The following is a 7597-nucleotide window of genomic DNA, read 5'->3' as shown; positions in this document are numbered from 1 at the left end:
TCTTTCCACAAATTTGAATGGCTGCTGTGAGCTGATAGTTTTTTCAATCGTTACGAAAATCCATACCAGGGTGCAACATAGTGTGAAGATGACCTGTGTACCAATAATTTGAAAATTGGGAGTACGGTTCAAAAGCTACAGGCAAAAATGTAGCTAAAATTTTGACCTGTTGGTGGCGCTACAGAGTTTGAGCTGGGGATCTGATTTTTTTTTGTGGTAGGTCATGGGCTAGACTACTATGTGTGTACAAAATCCCAGTCTAATTCGACAAACGGTTGCTGAGATATGACCTCACTTCCTGTTTTGCAACTTTTACGACAATTTTGATTGGCTGTCACGGCTAAACGATAAAAGACATCCAATATTCCTTGAGACCCCATGTGTAGCTCAGTCCAGAGATACTATATACCGAGTTTCAGGCGAATTGGTCAAAAATTGCGGGAAAATTAACATTTTTAATTAATTTTACAAAATTCAAAATGGCGGGAAAACTTTCCTGGCGAAAAATGACGTCATAGGGCGCGTTGGATTTGTCTTGGCCAAAGGATTCCAGGGATACCAAGTTTTTGAAAATTGGCCCAGCGGTTCAAAAGTTACAGGCAGAAATGTACCTGCAACTTTGACCTGCTGGTGGCGCTAGAGCGTTGGGACTGGGGACCTATAAATCGCTGTGGGTAATGCTGAGACTGTCCCTAATGTGTGTGCCAATTTACAGCATTTTTGTATGTATGGTTCTATGGGCTACCATAGACTTACAGTGAATTTTACAAAATTCAAAATGGCGGCATTTCCCTTCTGCGTTGACATAACTTCATATAGTGCGTTGAATTCGACTTGGCCCAAGGATTCTAGTGATAATAATATATTTTACATCATGCATATGGTTTAAAAGCTACAGGCAAAAATGTAGCTAAAATTTTGACCTGCTGGTGGCGCTACAGAGTTTGAGCTGGGGTTCTGATTTTTTTTGTGGTAGGTCATGGGATGGACTACTATGTGTGTACAAAATCCCAACCTAATTCAACAAACGGTTGCTGAGATATGACCTCACTTCCTGTTTCACCACTTTTACGACAATTTTGATTGGCTGTCACGGCAAAACGATATAAGATATCCAATATTCCTTGAGACCCCATGTGTAGCGTAGTCCAGAGATACTATATACCAAGTTTCGGGCGAATTGGTCAAAAATTGCGGGAAAAATAGCATTTTTATTGAATTTTACAAAATTCAAAATGGCGGGAAAACTATCCAGGCGGAAAATGACGTCATAGGGTGCGTTGGATTCGTCTTGGCCCAAGGATTCCAGGGATACCAAGTTTTTGAAAATTGGCCCAGCGGTTCAAAAGTTACAAGCAGAAATGTACCTGCAACTTTGACCTGCTGGTGGCGCTAGAGTGTTGGGACTGGGGACCTATAAATCGCTGTGGGTGATGCTGAGTCTGCCCCGAATGTGTGTGCCAATTTACAGCATTTTCCTACCTACGGTTCTATGGGCTGCCATAGACTTGCTAAGGAGAATAAAGGTGACATAATAATAATCGTAAGAATACCAGCTAACACTATAGGGGCCTTCGCCAGCTTCGCTGCTTGGCCCCTAATAATCGTAAGAATACCAGCTAACACTATAGGGGCCTTCGCCAGCTTCGCTGCTTGGCCCCTAATAATAGTATGCCTAATAATAATAGAGAATATTTGAATAGGTTCGACATCCCAATTAGCCTATGGCTTTAGACTTTTTCAATGTTTTTTTTTTTTCAGTAGGATGCAGTTTTGCCTGTCGTTCTAACGCAAGTGAAACAGCTGTTTAATCCAGATGACTCCAGTGGATTCATAACACATTTCTTTCAACATGTCGCCTGGTCATGTGTAGCCTATTTATTAACTCATTCTGAATCGGTCTTAGTTAGCCATGTGACGCAGCGTGCGCACACCATCAACCTGCAAAATGTAGCCCATGTTTTCATATTTGTTTATGAATTGGCATGCACGTTGCTATCAAATCTCAGTTAGGCTTAAAACATTGTGGAATCGCCATTGTTTTACGTCAATCCAATAATGTAGGCCTACAGATCCTACACACTTTATAATGTACACATTTTTTTTTTACCCCGCACTGAATGTTAATTTTTTTTTAAATGGTTTGTGGCTCGTTTCCCAGTGGACATGCAGTGGATTACAACTACGTATAAGTATTCAATGTCTTCCAGTCCAGCCTGCAATATTGCCGTTTCAATAGTGAAAGCAAAGACAGTAGCATGAACTTATGCCCATTGTTTTATGAGGCCTAATATGCCTATTTAAACCATGCATTAATGCATGGTTTAAAGTAGTCTTAGGCCTACTATCTATGCATGAAACAGTTCTACGACTTAAAAAAATAAGTTTTACATACACTTTACAGTAATTGACTGGGTAGACTTCTCTCGATTTTAAATGCTTCTGAATGAAAAAACACTCTTCTGAGCATTGTTCTCGACACCAAATCCTGTGGACAGAACACAACCTGGAAAGGATGTGCTATTGACGTGTACTGAATTACATTCCTGGTCTTCTCATGGAGTAAGTTAATTATTTCAATGTAGTGGGCCTATTGAACCATCTGTGTGGCCTACAGATAGATTACGAGAGGTTTTGGGCTTCTTTGAAACCACTGGTAGGCTGAAATCAGTGTATCCAACATAGTCAGCCATAGGACCTAATCATTTTGAGACTCTGTCTTGGAATCAGAAGGTGGCAGGTTCCAATCCCACACCATCCATGGCTGAAGTGCCCTTGAACAAGGCACCTAACCCCACACTGCTCAGGGACTGTAACCAATAATTAAACATTGGTGATGTTCAGAGAAGACCTTTTAGAGTTTTTGAACATTCGCTAAAAAGAATGCGCTCTACAATAATCCAAGATTCTGACGTTTATGAAGCAAGCTCAAAATTCTATAGAGCCTTCATTCTCTGAACATAAGACTCATCGACACTGAAGTCACCTTTAAAACACCTTTAAAAATGAAAACCATATGCGTAATGTAATGTGTTGTTTTATACCAGCAACATGCAGCCAACTGTTTCAAGGAAGCCCTTTGAGTTCAATTGTCATGGTCAATGCATGGAACTCTGCATAGACCAGGGTGACGCATCAGCAGACAGGCGAGAAGCATCCTATGGTGTCTCGTATATTGTTTATTGTTGGCTGACCTACTTTTTCTCCCCATGTCCTCCTACATATATTGATCTGCTGGTTCAATTTGTTTCTAAGAACCTTGTCATTTCCCCAGATAGTATTGTAGAAAGCTGGTGTAAGGTGTATGACCAACAATTAGCAGTGAACCTGAGACAACATTTTGGAGGTCAGATGAAATACTACTCACTAACATGGAGGTTTTTACCCGTCTTCATGAAGGTGAAAGGCCGGTACAGTCTTACTGCCCATCACCTGATAGGTGTTAGACAGGCTTGTACGAAATTCCGAATTGAATGAATTGACATTCAGCGTAATGCCATAATCCGAACACTAGGTGGTGTCATTACGTTGAATTTCTTTGAATTTAATCTATAGCACCAATTGAAAGTACATACAACACCACCACCTACTGTTCATATTATGTCATTACTGTGAATTCGAATTCTTTGATTTCGGAATTTCGTACAAGTCTGGTGTTAGATGCTGTATACCTGTACCTGCACTCAGGGTGCAATTTGATGTAAAACTGGGGGGGTGGGGGTTGGCGGTACATTTCAGGTTTAAATCAATATCAATTGAGTTACATTACACCATGGTTAAAAAATAATGTAGAAGAAGCGAGGAGTTATTGAAACCCCATATTGCTCTCTGCCTGTACTGTGGATCTATCTTCTTCCATGTGAACATACTGTACTGGCGAGAGTATGCTAAGGTGCCTCTGGGATTATTTGCTAAAGCATATGACTATGCTGTAATGCAACGGTCAACGCACAATTGTGCCGGAAGACGAAATGACACAATTCAGTGTTTAAAGTGACAAGTGGCACACGATATACAGGGAGTAGAACATGAGGTTATAATGTGAAATCAATGGCCCAATGTAAAAACAACAACAACAACAACAACAACAGCAAAACATTTTTCTCCTTTAAGTCTTTTGTCCTGGCACAAATATTATATGCCTGATTGCCTGATTCCTGGGTAAAAAAAAGCAAGGGGGGCGTGAGAGAGTGACTGAGTGACCTCTTGTCTGTCTGTTATGTGGCTTCTCTTCCATTGCCCCTCTAGGTGTTCACCCATGCCAAGGCATTCCATTAGAGACATCGGGTCCAGGGAAAGCGGCATCTCTTTGTTCAGTTAGAGACATCGCGTCCAAGCAAGGCAGCATCTCTCTGTGTGGGATGGAGGCAGGCAAAGGCAGCTGGGCGCCCGAGAGCGAGAGTGGCCCCTCTTCCTCTTCAAGGTCACGGCAGGCCTGCTGTCCCAGTCTGAAGGTACGTACGAGGTCATACAAAAATGTTCTCTTTTACAATGGAAAGCAAACTGGTCCACTTCAAAAAGACTAGGGCCAGGGATGACTGTAGCACTTTTTAGTTATTTTATTGTGGTGCAAACATAATGACTGACGTTTCTGGTGAGTGATGTCAGTATGGTTTGACTCTGAGGAAGGCGCACACTGCTTCGAAACATCAGTTATTATGTTTGCAACACAATAAATAACTATTAATTACTACAATGTTTCGGTCATCCGATCAAAAAGGTACGAAAGGTACGAAAGTGTTCTCTCCATTTTTCTTCCCTCCTCCAACATCAACCTTGGGGCGAAGAGAAGACACCGGAATAGCTCAGATGGGATGCTTTTCTTTTTCATTCAAGTGCACAACATGTTAGGGACTAACGTTTCGAACATTAGTCCCTAACATGTTGTGCACTTGAATTAAAAAGAAAAGCATCCCATCTGAGCTGCTCCGGTGTCTTCTCTTCGTTCAAGATTACCTGCCTCCCTCCCGTTGATGCACCAGATGTAAAAACAGAAGCGCGTGGAACCCCTTTTTTTGGTTCATCAACCTTGGGGCCTCAAGATGAAAGGATCGACATACTGTATGTAGCATACTGCAGTGTGCGGCATTGACTTTGGTTACATGCAGAGATTACTCACAGTGGCTTTATTTAATGTGGGCAAAGAAGATTAATTGTAGACTCGAGTAGTGTCTTTGTGTTACAGTAGTTTGCTGTATGCTGTACAAATGCTGGAACCAGCTTCATGTTCAAATTAGAACTGACACTAATTAGAACTGCTACTTAAAATGAAATTAAAAACAGCTTTATTTTCATCTTTCATCTTTGGTTAGTTATCTACTCTCTGTAATACTTTCTGTCTACTTTCTATACTGTCTACTTTCTATAATATGTTTCTTCTCTCTTTTCTTTCTTTCCTCTGAAGCGCATTGAATGGCAGTTATGTATGATAAAATGCTATACAAAAACCACAGCTGTTGCTATGGCTTACAGCATTGCTATATATCCAGTACAATACTGTATGTAAAATTCAGTATATACTGTGCATATATCCAAAGCAGTTGAACTGCATGCTTCTCCTGACGATTATATTCCCATATGCATCATACTGTATAGTAGGTCCTACATCCCTTTCTTCTGATGCATTCACCTGACTTCTTACACATTTCCCCTGACAAAAAAGTATTTTTTTCAATTATAGTAAGAAAACAAAACATATAGAATACTGCATACAGAGCAGAGCAGGCGTTAACTGTACATGCAGGCCTAAGGTGGTAAAAGCGGCAGAAGTAATTGACTCTGGGGTCGAGGGTATCAAAAGAGAAGTTTAACCTCCGTTAGAAATATGTATTGAGCTATGATGTGATTCAGTGGCAGCAGGAAGCAGCCAATGGAATGTCTACACAAGTCAGCAATGGTTTATGGGATTGATTTGGCCTTGAAAAAAGGATCAGGGGTGCGTCTCTCAACGGCCAAGTAGCTAATCAGTTAGCTATGTTGTATAGTAGATACTATAAAAGTGGCTAACTCTTGTGTCTCGAACGTTAGCACACAAAGTAACTACTGCTTGGAGTAATGTGCACTCTGAAGTAGTGGTGACTTTGAAAGTGAGGCGCCTCCTATCCGTATCTCGACAGTGAAGTTGAAGTACAGCTGGAGTAGATCCATTGAGTCCAGACATCACCTCAGTCACCCCAAGTAACACACAGCGCTAGTCTACTTCAGAGTGTGACTCCACCCATTAGCTAAACTTGTAGTACATATTTGACCACAAATGTGTCAATATCTTTTAATCCTGTGGTGCAAAAGCGCTGAAAATCAATCGACATGCACACAAAGTCATGATACAGCTGCGAGAGTGTTCAGAACACAAATTCAAGTCATGTTATTTGTTCGTGAAAAAAAAAATCATATCCTTCATCATCTGATGAATCCTACACTAATAATATACTTTTAGCTGTATACCGATTGAATTTTGTCTCATTTCGATGTGTAATTTGTGAAATATTTAGATTAGAAAGTATTGGTTACTCCCGGAAATTCACTGGTTTACGTGTCAAGTACTTAAACATTTTTGGTGTGAATTTCATTTCTTAGCCTAGGGGTATTTACGCTTGCCTATCAATGGGAAGACGCGAGCCACGCCGGTTCAAATCCAGTGTGCGGCATGTTGACAACAACTCGTGAAATCGTGTTTTGGACCCTACAGTGTAACACATTTTCCCTTGGCTGCGCGTGTGTGTTGGTAATGCACAAAATAAATGATCTATTTCTGCCAGATATTTCCAAAATTGTGGCACTGCAACCATGTGGATTCGAACCTGCGTGGCTTCTGTTTTCCCATTGGGATGCAAGCGTGAATACCACTAGGCTATGTATTGAAATTCGCACAAATATTTTTTAGGGATATGACATTTTAACAGGTGAATTTCCGGGAGTAACCACTACTTTATTATCCAAATATTTTACAAATTACACCTCAGAAAGAAATGAAATCCAATCGACATGCAGATAATACTGCATTATTGGTGCGGACGGTGTCAAATTGTAATGCCACGGCCGTGTTTTTTCACAAAGAAATTACAAGGTGTGTTGTGGAGGAAACAGCTGAGTCACGGTGTCGTGACATCCAATCAAATGTGCTGGTGGTGGTTGTACACTATTGCTTTCTACTTCACGCACTGAATTTAGGAGGAAACAGCTGAATCATGAGTCAGCTAGACACATGTGGTTGTCATCCAATCAAAAGGGCTATTCATGCTTGTCTCTTGTTGCTTCTTTGGTCACGCACTGCAATGACAAGAAAGTAAGTAGCGGTGTGGACTCAGGAAAGTAGCCACATTACTTTGGGCTTACTGTGGGAATGGTAAGGTTTCGAGAAATGCACGTATTTCGCCTTGAAGTAAGTAGATAACTTTGAAGTACATCTGTAGAAAGATGCTAGCGTTCCAGAAACGTACCCCAGCACTGATCTCCCATTTTTCTGTAGCCTATGAGTCTTTGTCTGTAGCACATGTGAACACTCATTAGATACAGAAAATATGCAGCTTTACTGTTATCTTCCTCCATAATGAAAGTGCAAATATACTAACACTGCTTAAACTGCTATGAAACACAA

At 40.8% G+C, this 7597-nt stretch overlaps 1 protein-coding gene across 1 annotated transcript in view; it reads left to right on the top strand.

Moving 5' to 3' along the window:
• The first annotated feature begins 4437 nt into the window (after positions 1-4437).
• Positions 4438-7597, top strand: part of LOC134447328 (solute carrier organic anion transporter family member 1C1-like) — a 52532-nt gene continuing 49372 nt past the window's right edge. The window contains exon 1 of the mRNA XM_063196738.1: positions 4438-4454. The gene's annotated coding sequence lies outside the window, so the exon portion shown is untranslated. The remainder of the gene's footprint in view (positions 4455-7597) is intronic.

The sequence above is a fragment of the Engraulis encrasicolus genome, chromosome 4, assembly GCF_034702125.1.
Source record: "Engraulis encrasicolus isolate BLACKSEA-1 chromosome 4, IST_EnEncr_1.0, whole genome shotgun sequence".
Lineage (NCBI taxonomy): Eukaryota > Metazoa > Chordata > Actinopteri > Clupeiformes > Engraulidae > Engraulis > Engraulis encrasicolus.
The sequence above is the reverse complement of the archived record's forward strand: the minus strand, read 5'-3'. Positions and strand labels throughout refer to the sequence as shown.